This window comes from Ostrea edulis, chromosome 8 (assembly GCF_947568905.1).
Source record: "Ostrea edulis chromosome 8, xbOstEdul1.1, whole genome shotgun sequence".
NCBI lineage: Eukaryota > Metazoa > Mollusca > Bivalvia > Ostreida > Ostreidae > Ostrea > Ostrea edulis.
This window is the reverse complement of record NC_079171.1, coordinates 54624745-54648601: the sequence shown is the minus strand read 5'-3', so window position 1 is coordinate 54648601 and position 23857 is coordinate 54624745. Positions and strand designations below refer to the sequence as shown.

The window sequence follows — 23857 nt, the reverse complement described above, 5'->3', positions numbered from 1 at the left end:
GTTAATGATGCAAGGTCAATTTGAAAACCTTAAAGATGTATAGTGCATATACTTGATTATATTTGTTAAGTTTACAGCTTTAAACACACAGAGCACTCGTTCCAGAGTTATTTATACAGTTGATTTAAAAACATACTAAACACTTCCTGGTGTTTATACCGGCAGTCAGGAACATGAATTCGGGAATGGACGTTTTTATCATTATCCTCTGTGCAGAGATATTATATTCATATGGATATGGTAAGTACATGCTTATTAAATTACTTATCATAATTATTACAAACGGTAGAACACTCCTTTCAGTTCAGACTATTCTAGATATCTACGATAAAGATAATGGTGTATAGTGGGTCGATTTCAAAAAAGTTAAAACGAAAGCGCTATTGTAAATAGTTGATATTGTATCTAAATATATCAGATTTCTGTAATGAACATGATCATATGATAAATCAATGATCAAAATATTAACATTTTGTTTAGAGCGTCTACTTTAGATAAACATAACTGAATACATATGCAATCGGGAATGGAAAATACAGTTAAATGTATGGCTGTAGAATTATCAGATGTCAGTTAATTTTTTTAAGGTTAAACCTTGAACCTTTACTCGTATTGTCCATAGTGAGATTTCGTCTCTTTAGATAATGGACTTTTCAATTAATCTGATTATATTCATTACATTCACACTAGTGGCCCTTGGCGTGTGAGTGGTAATCTATAATCTACACAACAAAATGAAATAAACCCTACCGAAACGAAAGGAAACTAGCACTAAACCAAAACAAAACCATCAAAACCAATGAAAACAAAGCGAGAACAGTCATGTTCACTTTTTTGTTCAATTGGAGTATACAAAATACACTATACAATTAATAATACCTAGATATTTGGTAAAGCAGACCATGGTTACATAATCAAAGTTCAATGTGACTGAAATAAAAAAATAAAGACATCATTTCTATTTCTATCCATTTCCGCTTCTCTCTTCCCCTTCCTCTAACTTTATGGATATACACTGGTATTTACCGTTTGACCGTTTAATGATTGACCCTACAGTATACAAACCAAAGAGATGCTAAACGTAAAATATTTTTATGATTATTTTATCACTTAAGGTTTAGTATTGATTTTGGAGAGCGAGAGCGAGAGAGAGAGAGAGAGAGAGAGAGAGAGAACTAAAACCCTACAAAACGTTTCGCTCGAAAGTTGCGAGATTGATCACTATTCGTTATCTTCACCTTTCCTAGCTAAAAAGATGAATATGTCATGGAGTTATTTACTTCCAGTTTATTTTTATCTGTAATTTTTCAATCAAGAGGGATGGGTTAGGAGTCTGGACCCATGCAGCATTTAGTCTTGCAATTATGCACAGAAGGGGGCATACATTATATGCATGCTTACGAAAGTATTGTTCTGCAATGAATAATTAAATTATATCACTATGTACGTAAAATAATCCGTGGGTATACTGTAATGAGTTAGATTCCTTTTAGAAAAATGACATTTTCAACAAAATATGTAGAGAACACAGCCATCAAACTAGTGATAGGAACACCGGAAGTAACACATGGTCCTTCACTACATGGGATGGGGTGATATATATGTTATCATTGAAAGTAAAGATAAGTAGCTACAGTGTGTAAAATTTCTAGTTCATCAAGTGAATATCTATATTTTACTTTATATGCACCACTGTACACTCACATACTTTTCATCACTTGACCATGACCATGAAAAGGTAGAAATACTAAAATTTTAAATACACATTGTACAATACTTCAAAGTAAAATTTAACCAACTCTTAATCCAACTATTTGTTATCCTTTTTTTTTATTAAAAACTTTTATAAAACACAAAGACTAAATGTTATTTTGGCAGTCATTAATTTTATATAAAAACCTGACAATTTACTTAAGTTAAGAAGTACATATGTAGATATTAATCGAGGTCACTGACTGGAATCAGTGAATATCCAATTTGACCTCTGCGTACAGTGATGACGGACGTAAAGTGTAGTCAGCAGGTGATGACGACCTACGTCACTTAGTGAAACCAGTGGATATCTTAGTTTGACCATTATGTAAAATAGATTATGGAGGCAAGTATTGTCCACAAGAATCAATATGGTTGTCACCTTGGGGGAACTTGCTAGAAAAAGAAGAAAATTCCCTATCAAATATATTATAACATGTTAATGTAGGTTTAATTGTTCAAGTTCATATGTGGATAACACAAAAACAATCAAATTTCATATTACGCAGGAATATTACAACATGCTTTCTATCAACTTTATTTCATCTATCATTTTGAAGAAATCCATGTTAACTAGGTGAAAATACCGCCTATATATGTGTGTAGCAATGCCTAATAGTTTATGAGAACTACCCTGCATGTACATGTGTAGTGGATGCTCTAGAGATGTGGAAAATTGTGAGATATATCATTCTCTGAAACGTTCATATTCTTGTTCATATATGTGCACACATGTAATCTACAATTTCTCATATTATTATCAACAATAATACGAACATTGCATTTATTAAAAAAGGTCTAAAACACGCGTTAAAAATGTGAACATGCAGCATTTATTCAGAGTGAGACAACCCCTGGACAATAACATGCAGATTCGTTGGAGAGAAAATATTCCAAGTTTATTTTTCTAGTATGTCAATTAATAAAATTAAATGTGGCTGTAAACACAGAGCATGAATTGAATTTAACCACACGTGCATTGGTACACAACTTTACTGCCTAGACGTCTGTCTGTACTCGTATACATTATTATTAAATGAATAGAAAACAAGTCGTACTACTTAATTGTCGGTTATCACACATATACATGTGTGTACGTAACACTGAATGTCGGCTGCACGTGCAGTATGTTAACAAAATTCATAAAGTTATGAAAATAATCTGTATATACTTCCTCTGCAGTATTGTGTAGATGCATAAAACACATTAAATGTTGTCTACTTTGACTGTTGACAACTTTGGTTAAGGGCATTCATACAGCTTTTTTTTATTTCAAGAATTTACCTTGATTTTTCCGATTTCAAAGTTGAACAGCTGACATCTTCGTGTCGTCTTCGCCATGTGCGTAGTAAGTGCTTTTAGACGCCAATCCAAACATGCGACAAACTTCACCGTGTTATTCCTCATCATAATGCCTTTTCATGTGTAGTAAAATCAAGGTAATTTGACTTATTTTAAGCGTGAAGGAAGGGTGATTCCGAAATGTTTTATATGATCCTGCAAATAGAATGTGTATTGCAGATTGTAGATTGTGTATTGCTCAGTTGTAGATTGATCAAGGCAGTGAATATAGCTAAATTTCCCAAGGGTAGATGACAGTAAATTGTATCGCCATAATAGTATTAAAAAGTTTACCATACCTATGAACTGTTATATGATTAATATGTTTCTGAACTAATGTGAATTGAAGACAACGAATTGTGATCAATCTCATAACTGACCGGAAGCAATTATGTCCATGAAAGATTTGGAATAAGGAGTCAAAATATGTCCTCATCCCTTTGGAGCCACTGGGTGTTACCCCCTTCATCCCAAAACTGAAAATGGGAAATGATAGCCCATGGGGTCCTTTACCTCGCCCTGATATTTCGTCCACATCATCTTCATAGATTACAACCACAGAGCTAGTCAATCAACCTGTGAATGGCCTATAACATAGGGAATATGTCAAAATTAATCCGAGTGAATCAACAATGTCGGTTATCATAGACCACTTTCCTTCATAAACCATTGGGCATCAATTCCTTAGTCCCATGACGGAGTAGAAAAAAGGACTTGACAGATGCCCCGACCCCCTTGATCTAACAAGTGATACCCTTACAAACTCAAAAAGAAAACGAGAATAGAGTCCTATAGATCCCCTACCTCGCCCTAATATTCATTCTGTCGTTTCATCAAATATTAGCGTTGAAGAGGCCGTCATAACATTCCTGTATCAAATATGTGATGCATGATATCAAAGTTCAAGTGAGCTAAACCATACTCTTTGATGATATTGACCTACTTTCTTGATATTCCCTCCCATTTATTGTAAAGGAAGTGTTTATCTTATTATTTAACATTTCTCCTTACAGTCCTTTCTTAGAATATTTCTTTACTTTATTTCCTTTCTAATCACTCATCAGGTAGGCTAATGCACATGCAAGGCGAATATAACTAACAGTGATCAATCTCATAGCTCCTATAATGTAAAACTTGTACGGTACCAATTTTGATGCACCAGATGCGCATTTCGACAAATAATGTCTCTTCAGTGATGCTCAACCGAAATGTTTGAAATCCGAAATAACTATGAAGCTTTAGAGCTAAATATAGCCAAAATCTAAGCAATACAAATATAGAGTTGGGCAAACATGGACACCTGGATATACCATAAAGGTACAACAAACAACTTTGCTTCAGTAGTGCTTAAGAAATTATTGTTAGGTTTTTAAATATCTACAAAATGCGTTTAACCCCTCTTGATCCCTTATTGAAGAAAATGTCCCCTAAAAATTGATATCATGAAATATGCTTCAAATTGTCTATATTTTTGTTCTATAGTGTTTAACAAAATGTTTATAGATATCGAGATATTTGGGTTATTCAAATTAGGGATCGAGCCTGCAGTTCCTTAAAATGGAAAAGAATGAAGAAGCAATTTGTTTAGATTAACATTCTGAGTAATCTATATTCTATATTGATTTACAACATATTTTTGTCTAAGAGATACATAACATAGAACTTGCCTATTTTGTTCACAATAATCTTTTATTACGTATTACATAATCAAAACTCATCAACATAGACCGAGACTTGTTCAAATAACAAAGAATTGTGACCTCTGTATCTCCCATGTACCTCAATAACTAACATTCAAATTTTTGCTGACCATTAGAAATACCTTAGTTAAGTATTTTAAACATTAAAAATTGAAAGACAATATTGGATAATTTTCAGCTCAAATCGTGTTCATGCCCCTTTAACAAAATATTTTTAGTTTTCAAAACATATAGGATATTCAGTTTTCGAGATATTTCCCTACATTCCTGTAAAAAGGACGTAAATCAAAATTTGAAGAGGACATTTTGTTTAGAGTCAGCGTGACCAATTTATGCTATATAACTCTTTGCCAAATATTTTTGTTAAAAGGTTGACAACATTAGAGTTTAGTACAGTACTACCTCAGAAATCCCTAATTGCGTAATCAATAATGAGTTTCCTGACATCAGCTGTTACAAAACGTGAAACCAAACAACTTCGTTTCAATAATTCTTTTAAAAAATGTTTTTACTTTTGAAGATATTTTTTTTAAACACTTTAGATCCCCTTCCAACCCTATATTTGAAGGTTGGTTCCTAAAACAAACTCGATATCGTCGTATAGGTCTCGTCATTATCTTTAACGTTTGTCGTATGAAAGTGAAGTTAACGAACAGTGATCACGCAGCTATGTTAAGGCTTCCCGGGGCTTTCAAAGCATACATTGCATTGCGAGGTCGTTTTTGATTTTAACTTGTAATTTATATAATTTAGTACAGACAATTCATATTGAAGGTTCTTTCGGCTATATATTAACATATTTGTTATGATATTACATGACTTCGTTGATCACGTGACGGTCATTTATAATTGTTTGAAGTGTTTCACATAAATCGCTTCAGCGCAGCTGATTAAACAATTATCTTTAACTCTTTGTTTCATAGATGAACTCACCGTATCCTGTTGTACTCGAATTGAGCTTGGAAAATATGGTAGTATTACTTGCGTACAAAATACACGTATTTCATGAAGAGTTCAACTTACCGACACACTTACCGACACATTTGAGGGTGATATGTATCGAAAGAAAGCCATTATCACTTTTTAACTCCAGCAAGATTCAGGTAGAAAACCTACTCCTTTTACGATTTCCGTAAAAGATCTCAATTGAATCCTCATTAATTGCCTGCACTAGACCCTTTTATGAACACATCATAAATTCCACCTCTAACCAATGGTATAAAGCAGTGTACATTTCAAAAGTATATTTTTCGAAAGCAGTTTTAACACGCTGAATTTCAATCAAGAGTAATTAAACAAACTATTTTAACACATTTGGACATTTAAGATTTTAAATTACAATTCAGACACGCGAATTTTCCAATAGCATATTGACATCTGGTGTGTCCAGGGGTCCGTGTTTGCCCAACTATCTATTGTGTATTGCTTGTAGGAGTTATGAGATTGATCACTGTTCGTTATCTTCACCTTGCATCATACAGACAGTTTGAAATAACGTCTAAAGTTTATGACACTCTCCCCGTCATAACAGCTCAAGTATGCAGTGACTAGATGTCATTTTGCATTATGACGTCATATATTGGTAGATCGGAGAAGTAAAGATACAAAGTGCAATGTGATATTCTATGAGAAGCCTTAACCTACTAGCGCAATCTCATAACTCTTCACTGGACGAAAATACTAGTTTCCGCAAAACTGCAACCATATAGAAACCTTGCGGAAACCTGATGTAGAGGTTCCCTGTATGGTTTCCGCAGTGCGTAAACGATTATATAGTTTCCGCAAGTTTCTGTCAAGTTTGAGTCTGCGGAAACCTGAAGTTAATGTTTTCTGTACGGTTTCCGCAGTGTGTAAACGACTATATAGTTTCCGTCAAGTTTCAGTTTAGCGGAAAGTGTAGCCTGTGTTTACTATTGGTTTCCGCAATGCTGAAACTAACCTGAAACTTAGGTGAATTTCAGATTTTTGAAGTTTAATAAAGTACAAATGAAAAACTATATAAAGCTATATATATATATATATATATATATATATATATATATATATATATATATATATATATCGGTAAAAAATAATCAAAGTACTGAAGGTACTGAAACGAGGTGACGTTTGGCAGTGAATGGCATGGATTCTAATGCAAGATCGAATTAAATGAAGGATATAATATGTTGGATGGTATTATTTGTAATCCAGAAGCATATGTTATACCTTCAATTTGAGGTAATGAAATGTGTTAGCTGTTGAAACATTCTAAAACTGAGTAGCAAGCATAATTAAGCTATATGTGAGAATGAGGCCCATAGGCCACAATGCACATCTGACCTACCAAGGATGTGCTTAGTAGGAAGATTTTTAAAAATGTGGTCCCATCCAACCCCTTGGAGTCGTAACAAACTTGAATCTAGACTAACTAAGGATGCTTCCATATCAATATTTTTAATGATGCCTTTGCTGTTCTTGAGAAGATTTTTTTTTAAAAATCCTATATATTTCATTGTAAAGTATTGATCCCCAATACTTATCATTTCCATTAGTGGAACTCTTCAAATTAAAGGCACGTAAAGTCGTGCTACTGGGACAACATACGTAAACATTACTTAGGCATACGTAATATAAATTATGGTATCGAATACATATTATAACCGACTGCAAACCACGACACTGATTAAAATTCTAAAGGCAAATTTAGGAATTGGTTATTCTTACAAGAAAACGGACGAACTTATTAAACTATGTGAATCATTAGCATAGGCGTAGCTTGGGTTCGAATATTACCGAGGCAGGGGGTCGGGGGGGGGGGAGGGGCGCAGCCCCCTGAAGCTATCGACATTTTAACAACGTAAAAGGTGGGTTTTTTTTTTTTTACCGAGGCAGCTGCCTCGGTTGCCTCAATGGAAGCTATGCCATTGATTAGATTTAATGATACTAAATCTGCCAAATCTGACCGATATCCGTGGCGGATTTAGAGGGGGCGCAGCTAAAATTTTCAAATTTAAGGTAAATCGCGGTATCTTGATTCTGAAAATGTACTAAATGATAATATAAGCAATAATTTCTTCTACTCCGGGAGAAATAAATGACAAAATCTTTTGATTTCTTGAATTACTTTATTGAGAGAACTTAATTTTTTCCAAAAAAAACCCTTAAAATTTGGGTCATTTTATCAATTTCACCGTATTAAAATGATGGTAAATAGTACACTAAATAGGAGAAATATTTCAAGCCCCATAAAATCTGTAAAATCCATGAGCTTCCGGGGGCTTCGCCCCCTGGACCCTGGACCCACTGCCTCTTAAAGTGCTGCCCCTGGATATAAAGTATCAATCGCAAGAAGAACTGAGAAGGGAAAAACCAATATGCACATCCAACACAAAAGCTTTTCTTGTAATTAATGGGATTCATATGTTATTAAAATTATTCTGTCAGATTATGAAGACATTTTATTTTATCATACCATTTGGACAGGTTCATATGACATGGACTTTGTAATGGTTAATGTAACCCCCCCCCTCCCCCTCTCTCTCATTTTCAAATATTTTAGAATAAGTTATATATTTGCCAAACTGCATTTTTTAAAGACGTTTATAACACTAATTAACACAACAAATGCGTTTCTAAACTGCATCTAAGCTATTTTGAAAATTACACAAAATATTGATTGAATTAGGACAGAGAACATCGTTGTTTGGAATTTTTATAATAGGTGTAGTATAGTTTAAAAAAACATGTAACATCCTTGAAAAATTAGTTTTAGAATATTTTTAAAATGCAGTTTGACCAATGGCTATTTTATTTAAAAGTACACCATGTACATTAACTTAAAAAGGGGGGGGGGGTGCTATGAACGTTTCGTTTATGTCCCAGTAATCTCGCGAGACTTGTGCATTTTCTTACCAATGACGCACAAGAGTCATCAAAGCGCGATAACTCTAATGTGCTGGTAATGAGAAGTATTGTTGGCATACCCTACCCCTGGGGGTTATTACTTGAACATACTTGAATCAACACTATGAAACGAAGGTTTCACATAAGTTACAGTGTTTTTTACTCTGTGGTTGTTGATGTTGAGATTTGTAAAAAAAAAAAAAAATGTGACAAAATTTTCACTTATTCTTGGGTATTTCCGCTTAAAAGAGTTCATATGAACAAAATTGATTGTATTTCCCCTGCATAAACTGGTAAAGCAGACACATGAAGCAACTGGTTTTGAATGCAAACATTTTTGGGCAAGTCCTCTGGGTTAAGATGTTCATGTGGACAGGCCTGTCTTGCATGCTTGTATAAAACATCACCTTTTTCGAGAACAAAATGAATATCATTCGCATCCCAATCTCCAAACAATGTTTGGTTAACTGCATTAAATGCAATGCACACAAGTGAATTTGCTACACATTGTTTACCTCTGCTATACTGTGAGAAAGTTTCTGACCCTTGATGAAAGTTGGCAGACACGCATTTCAAAATTATGGGATATTTTCTTACATTGTGACTTTTTCTTTTTTTGACAGATTTTGGGCTCTCCCTTTGATGACTATCAAAATCATGATTTTTTTCTTTTTTTGCTACCCTTGATATCTGATGACGACAACAACTGTCAACTCTTGAAATAACTCATTCAATATTCTTGAGTCAAAGTTAAACCAGTCCAAGAAAATTTCCACTCTTGAAATATCAACTCTTGAAAACAAGTGTCAACTCTTGAGATAATTCATTCAACTCTTGAGATAAATCATATTTCGTGACAAAGAAATGTAAACTTGATTTCCAATATATTACTTCCAATGGAGTTCTTTTCTTGAATAACAAATATATTCACAAAAACATGTTCATTTATATTTCTTAATCAATGTTTACAGCTATCTGACTTGACCATGAAAGAGCGCGGGAAATGGCGCTCTGCCCTTTCGATCGAAGATTACATGTTTACACCCAGATTTAGTATTAAAATCTCAAAAAATGCGTCCAAAAGAAATATTATGGTAAAATTGTACGAAATTAACACATTGGGTTTCAGATAATTATCTTGAGTTAATGCGTTGGCAAGAATATATCAGTTCTCTCAGGCAAGACGTTTTCTCCTTGTTGATAAACAGGATAGCGTGGCGCGTATGGATACAGAGAAATAGTGCAGAGTTTAATATTAAAATTCTAATTACACACAATTTCTGCCTGATAAATACAACAGATCACACACAAGGAAGACTTCTTCAATCTGACATAAAACAGAATTGATATATAACAGTTTAATAAAAATGGAACATAGTATCAATGTGAACTATTTTTTGATAGGCGATAAATCGGCTAATTAACATAATTTTCAGACATAAGAGGAGACAGCTGTTTACCCATAATTCCTAGAGAAAAATAGACCATGTTTTCCCCGTCTATATGTGAAAATGCGAATGAATACAGAAGCAATGCAAATCGTTTCCTACAGTCCAATTCTGTTTTTCTAAGATCGTGGAATAAAATGTTGGCAAACGACAAATAATTTTGATCTTGTTTACAAACCTAAACACTAATTCGCGATTCCTTTTGATGTGTGGACTTTGTTTCATATCGAAGGGATAAAAATTGCGATTTCATAAATTCTTATTTAACTCGCTTATCGTAGAGGGTAAACATATGGATCCTATATCAATCTCAAAGTGAATTGTGACAGCTTTTACGTTGCATTAGCATATGTGACAACAAATTTCTTATATTGAAAATCAAAGTGATTTCGCAAATGGTAGTGATTAAAACAGGGCGCCATTGAAGCTGGGGTCTGACATACGAGGCTGACTTACGTCACCTCGAAAAATGAAACACGAAGACGTTTAGTAAAGCTTTAGCGCTTTCATTTCAAATCTTGAGAAGCTTCTGAAGATTTGAAATGAAAGCGCTAAAGCTTTACTAAACGTCTTCGTGTTTCAATTTTATTTTTTACCTATACTTTTACCGATCATTGCGAACAGTAACTATTATCTATATATATATAGAGAGAGAGAGGGGGGGGGGTCTCTACAGCCCAGTAGCTAAGTACTTCGTTACTAGCTTGAAAATACGGATGTATATTTAATTGCTGTTATAAAATTTAGAAATTCATTTCAAAATTAAGGATTATCTCCCTCATGCATAGCTCTTATCCTTGGACGAATTTGGCTCCACTTGTTTGGCACGCTGTTTTTGGCTATATTTAGATCTAAAACTTCATAGTTATTTCGGATTTCAAACATTTCGGTTGAGCATCACTGAAGAGACATTATTTGTCGAAATGCGCATCTGGTGCATCAAAATTGGTACCGTATAAGTTTTACATATATATATATATATGGTTTCCATTATCAGCCAGAATCTTTCTCATAGATTCCATTCTGTGTAAACCTTTAGAAATTATTTGTGAAGTACACTTAATATGTATATCACACTTTACATGTCATAAGTCTCTTTAGATAACAGTGTGTAAGCTAAGTCAAAATGCGAAATTTTAAGAAATTTTATTAAGTATTCTACCGGAAGTTTTACAGAAATAATTTACAGTAACAGTTTTAGTCAGATTAAAACATTATGCAGTTAACCAAAATATTAATTCACCTTTGCTGCTTATAGAAGTAAATCAGTTTCAGCAAAACTTAGCAAGTAAAACACAAAAATATTTTTAATTACAATATATAGAGCATTTTCACAAAGTTATATAATTCTTACACTGCAATAATACCATCAGAGACGCATTTATTATGAAAACATAGAACACCCTGTGGCAATAAATAACATTCAGGAAAATACTTTATGATTGATATGTATAGAAGAGAAATCTTTCTACAAGATATCAGTGTGTAAAACTTCAGGTACTTATTTATTGCATGAGAATGATTTAACAAATACAAACAAGGTGAGCCACCCCTCACAATGTAGGCTTTCATATTACTTCCCCTTTTGACCCCAAAATATCAGCAAGTTTTTTTCTTTCTATTCATAATAAAGCTGTATGTGAAGTCAACCTATCAAGCAAAGAAAACGTGTCTTCGATGTTTTATATTAAATGACCTTGATCTTTGATCCTCAAATCAACCATTTTTAAATCAAGAGTTTCATAACAAAGTTATACTTGAAGTATCAAATCAAATAAGCAAAGCATTACAGCCTCTAAATCAAATGCATCAAAATCAAGTTTAGCATTACACACAAAACTACATAACCACACACACACAAATAAACACACACACAAAAGTCCCAAATGAATTTATTATTATACTGCATGTATAATAATGAGTTGCAAACAACAAATAACAAAATTTCTAACTAACATCAAAGTATTCGATAACATACTTATAAAATAGAAATATATGATTACAATACATTGTCTACCTATGTGTTATGTTGCTTAAATACCAACATCCTTCACCACTCTAAAAACTGTAATTTAATTAAAACCTATTGTAAAACATAGGGAATAATTAGAAAGACAGGAAATAGTGCAACAACAGGGTTGCAGGGAGACTGAATGAAGATATTAGCAACAGCAAAAATGTATGTATGTATGCATGCATACATGTCAGTGTATGTATGTATCATTCTATCTATCTATTCATCCATCCATCCATCTATTTATAGCTGCATATAAACCATTCTTTAAACTAAACAATCATCAGAACATAAAGGAGATAGTGCAACAACAGGGTTACAGGGTGACAGAATGTATATGTATAATTACACACATCAACAACAATTACTGCACTAAATAATGTTCATTCAATAAATCTACTTACCTTAAACCTCATTTCAGTGAATTTTGATATAAAACATAAATCCAATTTTAAAATGATATCTCTTGAATGCTTCATCAGCAAATGAATATGTCATGGCTTTACATTTATAAATCCATGTGAGTTTATGAGAACACATGACGTGGAAGTGGTGAAACTACGGTGAAGCTTTGATGACCATGTTTCTTGTTGGTCCATGTATTCCAAGTATTCTCTGAATAGGAATATAGGAAGCTGGTCCATCATTCTGGACTCTGTTTTGCCAAACTGTGACTGGATGAAGGTACCTAGATTGACATCTGTCTTTTTGAACCATTCTACAACAGCCAGAACATGAACTTTGATACAATTTTCAATTTCAATTGAATGCATAAGGTAATTTAACACTCTTCCTGGTCTATTGTCACTGAAATGAGGATCCACATTAGAATCATCTGCTGCCCACTTAGCCATCAGCATCATGTAATTCTTGCACCTGGAACTAGAAACAGAACCATACATTTCATTAGTCCAGTAGATTGTGCGGCATTTTTTCGCTACTCTACCGATGGCATCATCTGAAATTGAAATGCGGTACAAACATTCATACATATTTCTTAGGTCATGGCGTTCCTTTTGTCCAAGGGTCACCAATGTAAAAGCCTCTTGTTTAAGCTGCAAAAGAGAACAATCTGTCCACACAAGAGGATCTTGTCTGTCAATTGATTCCTCAGGAGCTACTTGAAGTTTTAGACTGAGAATTTGTGGGCATTTGTCATGGTCCTCTCTACAGAATTCAGAAAAAAGATTAGAAAACTCCGCAAAGTCTTTGTACCTCATGTCAGCTGCAAATCCATTCTGTAAAAACTTGGGCATAATTTGGATCTCTACTGAGCGTTTGTTAGTTGGAAAATCTGAAAGGAAACCATTATATGTTTCAAAGCTGAAAGCCCAAAACCCATAAATGCTCCCAAAGCGCTCCACTGTCTCCTTTAGATGGCCATGTAGATGCATATTTGGTGTCAAAAATGCTGGTCCATACAGTTCCTCAGCCATACTAATGACCTGTAAAAAAAAGTATGTCTGCAATGAATAACCTTGTTTTCTTCAGAGTGGGCTGACATATTTCTCTACAAGCAATAACAAATTTCTGCCACATCTGTAAATGCCTTTCTGGAAGCAAGCCCTGTAAAGCAAACAAAGAGTACAGGAGGACACAGTTTTTCCATTCATCAGCTGTAAATTGAGAATAGTTAGTGGCAATGTTAGTAGGAAGACGCCCAATGTCAGATGGTACCTTGAACTCTGCTATTCTCTCACCAACTGTCTCCAGATCGGCTTTTGTCAGCAGTTCGCAGTCTACCCAGTGCACAAAAAACCTTTTCGCTGTGCCTAAGAACAAATTGTGCATGGGTTCTATAACAGATAATTTAAATGGTTCAAAATAATCTAATTCCAACAGCCTAGAGTATTTGTATCCAAATTGTTTATGGACAATATTCTGTTGTGATAAGGTAGTTGCATTTTTAGCTCTTGCTGCATATATGATGTTCTCCTCTCTGATCCTCTCTCGCCATTTTACGTTGTCCACAGGTCCATAGTACCTATTTCCTGAAGAAGAATCCTGAAAGGAAATGTTGCAAAATGAACATCCTTTAATTGCTGCATGTCCCATGAAACCCGATAGCTTCCGGGCAGCAGGGATGTCTGAAGAAGCACATAACAATAAAACTTTAACTCGTACTGGGTCTTTGTTCACTGTTGTTAGCCGAAAACCCCTGGAAAGCAATTTTAATTCTTTGATAATGGGCTGAAGAAATGAATCAAGAGACTCTGGTTCCTTCTTGAGGGCAGGAATAATGCCAACCAGCATGACATTCTCCATCCTGAAACGCAAATGTCTAGGTAAATTCATGAAAACTAAATAAACGACACCAATAGATATATCCCTTCTTCTTTTGTAAGGCTGAAACCAATCAACATTTATCATTAGCGCATAATTGTTGGGTTGGCTAAGGAATGGTTCGCCATTGTATCTCTGATATTCTCCACAAATTTCACCATGATACAAATCCCCCACATTATTCTGAATCACATCTCTGGATCGCCACTTGTTGCATGCATTTTCAAAGTCTGGCTTAGACAAAAATTGTTCAAGATTATCAATAATATTTTTGTAACAATAAGTTTTGAAGGGATAAAATTTTGATTTGTTGTTGGAAAGAATGACCTCCTGGACAAGAGTTCCATCACATCGGAATTTTCCCCGTCGACCACGATTGACACTGCTTTTGTCAACTCTACAACCAAACACAGTATTAGAACATTTACGTGCAATGGCCCTGCCATCATGGGTCTACACTACATCTTCATACCTGTAAAGAGCAATAGTTAGGACATACAATATGCTTCATAAAGTCATCTCTGTCAAACTCAGTCAACTTCCAGAACCTGTACATTGAATGTGGAAATGATTTTGAAATATTCTCAAATAGCTTGTTAAATTTTCCTACAAAATGAAAAATCTGACAGAAAAATTGAAGCAGTTTTTCTATGCAAGCATTGCTTAGTAGAAACTTATTTTGAAGGTGAAAAAGAGAAGAGAGAATCCACAATATAAATTGATGAGCCTTACCTTTGTTTTGATGTGCTCTCTGTCCTCTGTTAGCCAAGTCTCTATCAAGCTCCTCCTCCATTTCGTTCCAGTGTTGTGCCTCATGACCAACATCTGACGTGTCAGACTCAGTATCAGACTCTTCCTGTTGTGAGTTGGAATCATCCTGTCCATATATAGCATTATACAGAAATCCATATTTATACCGGAAGACAATAATGTAATTTTGCTTCGATGGGAGCCTCGAGCTCTGAATAGATTTTCTAACACAAATGCCAATGCGAAAATTTATGAAACTAATTATTTTACACCTCATAATTCCTACACCAAACTGACAACTAATATTGAGGTTTTTTTAATGGGGGTGGGTAGGTGGTTATGCAGCCAGAGATCATTCATCTTTTTAAACGAGGAAGTTAATGATCCCCAAAAGACTGAGCCTGATCGAGGAACATATTTTTCATGGTAAAAAACATTTCAAGCAAAAGACTTGCAACCACAATAAGCCCTTCATTAGAGCTGCTATACCACTCTATTCTAATTTTATATAATACGTGTTAGAGTAACGTGTAATGCATGCAAATTTAATTCATACCGTCATAACTTCATCCTCTGGAGTTTGTCTAAGTACAATCAGGTTCACCATCTCATTGTTCGTTGAATCTCCTATGCCATCCAATGGTATCATGGGATCTGTCAATAATACAAAACATATAAGTGATATTATATGCTTTAGTTGGATGATTTATCTACCGATTTAGGTCCGAATCAGGATTTTTATATGATGGGGGTGTCAAACTGTTGCAAAAACGACAATAATTTTTTTTAACTGCATTGTAGTCCACCCCCCCCCCCCTTCCATTCTGATACGGACCCGTCCATGAAAAACCAGACTGATATACATTACATCTCAACATTCGTTTGCACCTATTAGTAAACTTCCGCGAGGAAATTGTTGGCACCTTAAGCACAGAGCGCCAGCCCGGTCTCCTGGATTTTCCATATAACTTCCGATGTCTTAATACGGTTCTACTTGACAAGAAATGGTTACAGTGTGGACAAAGTTGTACTTTTTTCGATAAAGGAGACGCCATAGGCCTATTTCATGCTGAAAAAGTAGTGTGTTTGATAGCATTACAACATGAACAATGAAACACGGACAGACAGACAGACACTTGGTAGAATTCCTCAAGTGATCAAAATGAAACTTAGAATATTTACGTACTGAACAATCAAATAATTGCATATATCTGAAAAGCATGCTATGATGAACGAGTTTCCTGTAACAATTGTAGGATTGTAAACAGTCACAGAGAACTGCATGGGAAATTCACATGTAGGTTTGTCTGAAATGGAAATAATAATAAAAATAATCGAAGAACGGGTGATTACATAGGCGTAGGACAAGGGGGGGGGGGGGCAGCGGGGGCACATGCCCCCTCACTTTTGGAAGAGGGGGTACAAGTGGGTTTGTGCCCCCCCCCCCCCCCCACCTCACGTTTTTAACACAAAATTTCTTTTACATAGAATGATCAGATGAGAAAATCACGGTTAAAAATACTAAATTCTAATATGCGGGTTCTCAGCAGTCAAAACATTATTTCTTGTATGTACATAACATTTCTCCGAATCCGTATACATTTTTCGACCGAGTTAAGTTCAGCTATTTATTATGCATCATTACATATCCTGCTGTATTGAACCATGATCCACGCATCTGACGTTGTGTGGTAAATGAAATTTTAATAATCATATTTCATTTGAATACAATGACGTGAAATGCTGAGTAAATGTTTAAAAATTTGACATCCCATCTCCGATATCAATGACGTCTCCATATCAGTGAAATATTCTCGAGAGGGACGTTAAACAAGCCACAGCCAGTCTACTATGTTCGATTAGCTTTGGTCAAATGATCAGATACTAGATTTGTATCTTTAAACTGTCATAAAATTATAGTTGTTACAAGAAAAATATTCTCTCGGTGAAAATAGTTGTATCTCATTTATATTAGAAGCGCCCCCCCCCCCCCTTTGCAATTAAAAAAAATGTTCTCTCGGTGAAAATAGTTGTATCTCATTTATATTAGAAGCCCCCCATTTGCAATTTTCAAAAGTGACACCTGATATCCCGAGGGCACGATAGTATGAAGGTTTAAAAGTCCGAAGACCCAATAGTCCTAACGTCAAAATGTTCGTAGGTCCGATAACTCGAAAGTCATGCAATAACAGTAGTAATTATATTCAAAACGTTTATCAACCATTCGAACTATCGGAAGTATCTGGACGAATATCGGATGGTCACCGTATTTGATAGGGATCACTGTGTTGGGCGTATCCCCCCCCCACCCCATCTCATTTTCTATCTCTTATTGCTTTGCAATTTGTATGAAAGTTTGTGCCCCTCACCGTTTTAGTCCAGCTACGCCACTGGATTATGTTGAAGTTGAAAGAGCGACGGTTATACACTGTGAACAAAATGATGTAGTGGATGAGTTTCACTTTATTTCAAACTGCCCTCTACATAACGACTTCAGAAAATATGCTAGGAGATATAATTATATACAAAATCCATTGTTTTAGTAGTGCTTAGATCAATGTGTATTAAAAAAGACAATAAGAAGTGATTGATTTTAAATAATTTCTACAATATGTAACAAAATTCTCATATAATGTGGTGTGATACTAATAGTGTACATCTTGTTTACTCCCTCTACCCTATCTCGTTTAAAATTGTGTCTTCCTGGATATGTCTTTTCATGGGGAAAGGGGGCATGAAAACAGATACAATTCCAAACGACATTTAGCTGCTAACGATATAACAGTATCATCAAATCCAGAGGAATTTTTTGACAAACTTTTAAATCTTTACGATGACTTAATGCAAGATTGTGACAATGTGTTCATTGGCGAAATCCTCACTCGGAATCCGTCACAGAGACATTCTCCGGGATTTACTAAAGATGAGTTCGACAAACAAAGAAATAAAATTAACCTAAAGAATTACTTAAAGAAGAAAATTTTGGAAAACTGGTGCGTTTCAAGGACATTTCCCTTCCACAGAACTACCACAATTATACAAGAGGCTCAGGGGCCTTATAGGTCACCTGAGTATCAAGTAACAACCTTCCAATGTTTGAATTAGGTTTGTGTTTAAATATAAGAATTTTACTTTTGGATGGAAGAAACATTGAATAGCTATGTGGTCAGCCCCGCCTTTGCACCAGAACCCCTGACCCAGGGGCCATAAATTTCAGTTTTGAAAGAAGCATCCTTGATCATCATTATCATACTATTAGTTTGTCTACTTAATACCCAGCAGCAGAGGAGAAGATTTTCAAAGAAAGAAAATGCATTTTCACTATATGATCAATAGGGCCCCACCCTAATACCAGAACCCCTGACCCAGGGGCCATGAATTTCACAATTTTGAAAGAGGCATCCTTGCTCATCATAACCATGCTATTGGTTTGTCTACTTAATACCCAAGGACAGAGAAGAAGATTTTCAAAGAAATAATGCATTTTCACTATATGACTTATAGAGCCCCACCCTAGCACCAGAACCCCTGATCCAGGGGCCATGAATTTCACAATTTTTAACAAGAGGTACTGTGAGCAATGCTCACTAAGAATACCCCCCGCTTACCCCAATCTCCCAAAGGGTGTTGGTAATAGGTATAAACTACCTCTTTTCTGAGTGTTGCTACTTTGATGTCCAGTGCGCATGACTTTTGACCTTTTGACCCCAAAATCGATAGGGAACATCTTCATCCCATGGGTAGTCCATATGTATGATATGGTGACTGTAGGTGGAAAGGATAACGCTTTAGAGCCCGGAAACCATATTGCTACTTCAATGTCCAGTGCGCTTGACCTTTGACCTTTTGACCCCAAAATCGATAGGGAACATCTTCATCCCATGGGTAGTCCATATATATGATATGGTAACTGTAGGTGGAAAGGATAACGCTTTAGAGCCCGGAAACCATATTGCTACTTCAATGTCCAGTGCACTTGACCTTTGACCTTTTGACCCCAAAATCAATAGGGAACATCTTCATCCCATGGGTAGTTCATATATATGATATGGTGACGGTAGGTGGAAAGGATAATGCTTTAGAGCCCGGAAACCATTGCGTCTACAGACGGACGGACGGACGGACAGACGGACAACCCGATTCCAGTATACCCCCCCCCCCCAACTTTTTGGTAGAGGGCTCAATGCTCATTATAATTATGCCCACAGTTTGGCTTCTTGATGTCCAGGAGTAAAGAAGAAGATTTTTTAAAATTACACTCATTTTGATGGTTTTTGCCCCACCCCTCAGGCCCCAGGGGGGCAGGGACCACGAATTTCACAATTTTTGTTCCCCTCCACCCACAGATGCTATATCCCAAAATTGGTTGAAATTGGTTCAGGGGTTTCAGAGAAGAAGCTGAAAATGTTCAAATGTTAACGCACGACGCACGACGAACGACGACGGACAAAAACAGATAGCAATAGGTCACCTGAATGAATTCAGGTGACCTAAAAATCTATTCTAGTTCTATTTCTAGCTTGATAGTAGAAAATGTGCATGGTCTAGAGAAATACTCTTTCACGATACGTCGTTTATTTTTCAGCGTGATATAATATGAAAACGTTAGTAATTTGTAATAAGTTGAATGGGATAAAAAAACAAAACTCGATGTGCTTTTATTATTTTGTACTTTTATATGAAACATAATAAATTATGCATTATACTTTTCTACTATCGTCTTACAACTGGCAAGGAATTATTCAAATTAAGTAATACTTGATTTGTTTGTGAAATATACATGTAAGTAATGCTAAGTGTTCATGATAATCGATATTTTATTGATTGAATTGTTGCTGTCTCTCAGTCCAAATTAGATCGTTTAGATATCTATTAAAACTGATATATACAAGCCATAAATGTACAAATCTTGTACAAAATAGGCATTTAATGCTCTGAAATAGTGTGGAGAGAGAGAGAGAGAGAGAGAGAGACCCCTTGAAGGATATACCTGTCTGTCGCCTACTCCAGATACCCTAATCACCTACACACTTAATCCCCTTGTGTATTTTTTGTTAATTCCATGTGAATTGGAAGGGGCCTTTTTGACTTGCAGAGAACAATGGGATTATGTCCTATATACACAAACCAGATCAATCGCAATTCCGAAGGTAGGGGCGAGTTCAAAATAACAATGTACAGTGTTCCAATTTAACATGCATGAAATACAAAATCATACAATTATTCTCTTTGAGATACAAGTTTTATTTCATGAAAAGTCTTTGCCCATCACGCCGCCTATGACGTAACAGTAGCATTTGCTTTCGCCGCTGAATGATGACGTTACCCTTTTCCCCACAGCGCTTTGGAGTTGATTTGTAAAAATCCGGAATTTTAAACACATTTCTTCACTACGTTTTCCATTGTTATATATTCTGTCAGTTTATCGCGGATAGTTCTGATAAAAGCTGATACTTTGAGACTGTCGAATTGGGAGTGAAAAATTACAATAAATATGGGATACAATATTTTCTTTTGAAAAGATATATAGTCCAAAAATCGCCTTATTTTTTTTCTTCTTATTTTTTTTTTTTTTTTTTTTTGGTTGATTAATTATTGTACATGTATGTTTGTATAACAAAGAAATATCACGAATGAATATTTCCTTATCTACTAGTATTTTTAAAAATCATATCAATATATCTACATTTTCAATGGTTTTTTTCCCTTCGATATGTTCTGTATATTATTTGTTTTAATTCAAACAATCTTATCATAAGATTTCATCTTGATTTCAAAGAAAAAACGTAATCAATTTAGTTTTAGACAAGGTTTAACATATTCAGTTGTACTGACGACTGATTCAAAGTTTACTTAATAAAAATAAACGAATATACTACATCATGTTCTATAAATAAGAATTCTCCTATGTAGTTGAAATTTTTTTGACGCATGCATAAATTCTCTTCAATGTTCAAAACAAGATGTGAAAAAAGCAAAGCACTGCTGTACATTACACAGTCCGTATCTGTATTCCGCGCTCTACGTTTTTGGGGGAGGGGGTGTACTTTAGAACAGAAATTACAAAAATGCACTGTATCCACCTAGCAATTGTTTTTGCGGTGCCCTGCATGTTCCGAATAGGAGCTGTGTCAGTGCGAGGCCTACAGGCACGTAGCATCGTCTTTTCAACAACATAAAAATGGAGAGGGGGGGGGCGAATATGTCTTGTCTAAAATTATTGACAAGGAAATAAAAATAGGGGAGGTTGTCCGAACTTCAAGTCCTAATTCGTGGAAGGGGAGGAGTGTTCATTTACTAAAACTGCCTCAATCTCCACCCGACTGCGATTAATTAGATAGTGTGTGTACATGTCAAACATGTTAATGTCTCGAAAAAAATGATTGGCCTGGACAGAAATAAGAACATGTCGTAATTTATCACAGCATTTGTAATTCTATACTAAAATGAATTTAAAACCACTTATTTTCCTTCTATTCCAAAAACCGGATGAAACGGTCCATGTCAAGCAGTCATAATGTGATAAAAGAATATATAAAATTTATGGTATAATAATTATTTGATAAATACTTACATGTACACATTGTACTTTTATTATCAGAGTGCCACATTCTGCATGATTCTTACGTGGACTGCTACTTAACAACTGATCCAGTGAAACACTGAATATTATAAGCAATTTAAGTATATTGTCTGGAGATCTCTACATTTAACATACATATCAGTTAGCTAGTGTACCCACTTTTAGAATTGGTTAAAAGTAATGATTACATAAATCTGAACCAAAACCCAGTCTTTTGATATTTGATAAATGAATCATTATAATTGAGTGACTTATGAGAAAGATAATTCAAATTCTCGATGAATCTTTCCGTGTTTATTTTGACACCATTCATTTTGCAAATCATTTTATGCGCTGGAAGATGCGCATTTTAATGGCAATTGTATCTTAATTAAATGATAGAATATTTACATATGTGCATTTGCCTTGTTACAGTGTATCTATGTATGATTGCGCAATATTTCCCGTCTACCAGTGCGCCCGAGTCTTGATAAATATATTTTCCCGCGGTTCGCTAGTAAAAGTGGGAAAATGAAGTATTCACGTTATAGTGGCGTGTTTTGATATACTGTAGTTGTTTTGGTCCATTATTGACCAATAGGGGGATAGTATACTGTCACGGGGAATAAGCGGATTTGTTAGGCTGGTCACTTTCTAGCCGGCGTTCATGCAGATAGGACAAAATTTGCTATTTTTAATTCTTATCTAGCAATTTATGTATTTGTAAAGTGTGAGGTTCATAACATTCTCCCTGCGTCATGGAGCAAGGGCATCAGATACAGGTTTCCTAGAGTTTTTCACGATTATTATCGTTTTATTTCTAGGTTTTTCCTGGCCGACTCTGGTGTTCACAAAGGGGGTTGATGTACTATTAAATACAATTGTACCAGTATATTTATAGGAACGGTATTGTGTATTTTCACTCACATTTGTGTACAAGTCTGAATGATAAATGTGCACGTCCTCCAGCGTACACGGTTGGCTGTATGCTATGTACTTAGGTGTTGAACTGTTAAATACATGTAGGTAGTAAAGTTGATACTTACACGAGCGTTATTAACAATCGATACACTACATGTGGCCAGGTTGGCAAATACATTATATTGGGACTAAAATTGACAGACTGGTGTCTTTTCCTTAAACATATATTTCTTTTTTTGTATTGTATTGTTTATTTGCTTTAAGCCTTACGGCTCATCAGCATAATACATATTCAATTACAAAGTATAAACAAAAAAGATGTATACAGTATGAAAAGTGGAGTGAATATTAGAGGATGGACATACATGAAGAGAGTTATAAGACAAGTTTACATAAAAAAGAAACCAACAAAAACCAGCATATACATTAGACGATAGTTTGGCTAGATCGTAAGAGTAAAGCACCTTTTAAAAATTTACCCAGATTACAGATTTGTTTTCTATTATGAATTGACATCAATTGTACCAGTTTAAACATAGAAGCATGCGACCAATAATATTTTTTTATATATGCAGATCTGAGGTTTTTGTACAAAGGACATATTAAAATAAAATGATATTCGTCCTCAACTTCGTTCAAATTACAAAATTCACACAATCGATCTTGTCTTGCTGTGCCATTATATCTACCTTGTTCAATACAATACAATACTCTTCTCGTTACATTTAATTAAAGCTGACATGAATTAATAAATATAGTATAATTCTATATGTCCGCCATATTTCTTTGCTAATCCGCCATATTAGTTGGAATTTCTATTGTTATATGTATCGGGGTTCGCATGGTATATAAGGGGACGAGCTTTGCTACGCTTCACTTCACATCAGTGTCTTCGATTTACCTGTGCGGGTAACTTCGACAGGTAACACGTACATCTCCGATACTAATTTATAGGACATCAAGAAGAAATGAAATCACGTTTTGGAACACCACGCAGTGCTCAAAATTATAATAAACATATCGTACAGTAGTAAATCATTCTAAATATATATATTTGGATAAATATATATAGAATGCCTTTTCTTTACGTGAACGTGCCTACATTTGCAGTAAATATGTCAAAACTATACAAAAATGCGGAGAAATATTTCATCTTTTATTTATTTATAAAATGGAATAAGCAAAGAGTATACAATCTATA

General features: G+C 34.9%; 1 protein-coding gene across 1 annotated transcript in view; it reads left to right on the top strand.

Annotated features, from left to right (window-relative positions):
* Positions 1-23857, top strand: part of LOC125661972 (receptor-type tyrosine-protein phosphatase alpha-like) — a 119693-nt gene that overhangs the window by 34824 nt on the left and 61012 nt on the right. The window lies entirely within an intron of this gene.